Below are 2,453 nucleotides of genomic sequence, written 5' to 3'. Positions count from 1 at the left end.
AAGTCCAGTGAATACCACTATCATTCAGATATATGCACCAGCAACCAGAGCCAAAGAAGAAGAAAGAGATGATTTCTACCAACTTTTACAGTCAGAGATAGATCGAACATACAATCAAGATGCATTGATAATAATGGGTGACTGGAATGCAAAAGTTGGGAACAGTGAAGAAGGCAAAGTATGACCAACCTTAGAAGGCCAGAAGGCCTAGCCCCTGGTATAAAAAGGCTGACAGCTAGAAATACACAACTAGGAGATGGGTAAAATTGATAAATTGGACCTTATGAATATTAAATCCCTGTGGGCATCAAAAACTTTTTCCAAGAGGATGAAAGAAAACCTACTGACTTGGAAAAGACATTTGGCAATACCATCTCAGACAAGGGTCTCCTGACAAGTTTTACAGGGTTTCCACAAGAAAAACACTGATAACCCAATTACAAAATGGACAAAGATTTTTCATATAGAAAGACATTCTCTTGGCCAACAGACACATGAAGAAACACTCAAAATCACTGGCAATAACAAACACATGAAGAAATGCTAAAAATCACTGGCAATAAGAGAGATGAAAATCAAAACCACAATGAGATACCATCTCACTCCAGTAGCAGTGGCAAAGTTTAACAGAACAGCAAGTAATAAATGTTGGAGAGCATATGGTGAGATAGGAACTCTTATACACTGTTGGTGGGATTGTAGAATGGTGCAGCCATTCTGGAAGGCAGTTGGTGCTTCCTTAAAAAGCTGAACATAGAAAGTCAATATGACCCAGCTATTCCACTGCTTGGAATATACCCCAAGAAAATAAGAACTGAAGCACAAATGGAGACCATCACAAGAATATGGAAACATCCCAGGTGTCCAAACACAACAGAATGGATTGATAAATCATGGTACATTTGTTGTTGTTGTTAGGTGCCATCGAGTCGCTTGCAACTCATAATGACCCTATGTACAAGAGCCCTAAACATCGCTCTATCCTGTGCCAACCTAGCCGTCTCAAACACACTCATTCCCATCACTCCACTCACAGAATTGATCCATCTCATTGAGGGTCTTCCTCTCCTGCACCGTCCCTCCACTCTCCCAAACATGATGTCCCTCTCCAAGGACCAGTCCCTCCTTGCAACATGCCCAAAGTTTATCAGACGAAATCCTTGACTCCAAGGAGCATTCTGGCTTCACCCTCTCCAGGACAAACCTGTTTGTTCTCCTGGCAGTCCATGGTATATTCAACACTCTTCTCCAGCACCACAACTGAAAGGCATCAATTCTCTTTCTAGCATCCCTATTCATTGTCCAATTCTGCAATGCATAGCACGTAATTGCAAAGACTATAGCCTGGATCAGGCTCACCTTAGTCTCCAGCCTGATGTCATTGCTCTTCAGTACTCTCAAGAGGTCCCTCACAGCTGACTTTCCCAATGCAATTTGTCTCCTGATTTCCTGGCTGCTGTTACCAACAGGGTTGACTGTGGAACCAAATGAACTAAAACTGTTAACTATCTCAATCTCTTCACCATCCATACTGATACTGCCAATTGGCCCAGTGGTGAGAATCTTTGTTTTCCTGATGTTGAGCTTCAATCCATATTTAAGACTGCAGTCCTTGACCTTCTGCAGCAAGCGCTTCAGGTCCTCTTCAGTTTCAGCAAACAGGGTTGTGTCACCCACATAACGCAGGTTGTTGATGATTTTTCTGCCAATCCTGATGCCACATTCCTCCTCATACAGCACAGCATCTCAGATGATCTGTTCTGCATACAGATTGAAAAGCTATGGAGACAAAATACATCCCTGACAGACCCCTTTCTTGATTTTGAACCATCCAGTGTCTCCCTGTTCTGTTCTGACAACTGCCTCTTGGTCCAAGCATAGGTTTCGCATTAGCACAATCAAGTGTTCTGGGGTTCCATTCTTCTCAGAGTCAGCCATAGCTTGTTGTGATCCACACAGTCAAAAGTCTTTGCATAGTTCCCCAGCGGTCCCGTGGATCTGTCTCTTGCTTCAACAGTGTTTGGACGGAACAGACCCGGCAACTTCCCCACTTCCAACCTCTGACTACCCTCCAACTTCACCTCCAGGCGTAACCTCGGGATCATCTCAACCATCTCCTATTTTTGGGACTAGCTAACACATTTTTTTTTGTTAGCCCCAAAACCTCTACTAACTATGAGCTCTCAGATCCGTCAAAATTATTCCGCTGAAGCAGAAGCTGGCGTCAACTGGTCAACCTGCACCTGCGGGCCTCTTACACCTGCCTCTCCCTGGGTTTTTATTTTGGTGGCGACGATGTGGCCTTGGAAGGCATGGGACACTTCTTCCGCGAATTGGCGAGTGAGAAGCGAGAGGGGGCCGAGCGGCTCTTGAAGCTGCAAAACCAGCGCGGCGGGCGAGTCCTCTTCCAAGATATCCAGAAGCCATCCCAGGATGAGTGGGGTAAAACCCTG

The sequence above is a fragment of the Elephantulus edwardii genome, unplaced genomic scaffold (genome assembly GCF_000299155.1).
Source record: "Elephantulus edwardii isolate Elephantulus edwardi_28Jun2011 unplaced genomic scaffold, EleEdw1.0 scaffold00611, whole genome shotgun sequence".
In the NCBI taxonomy this organism is placed as follows: domain Eukaryota; kingdom Metazoa; phylum Chordata; class Mammalia; order Macroscelidea; family Macroscelididae; genus Elephantulus; species Elephantulus edwardii.
This window is presented reverse-complemented; position numbering follows the sequence as displayed.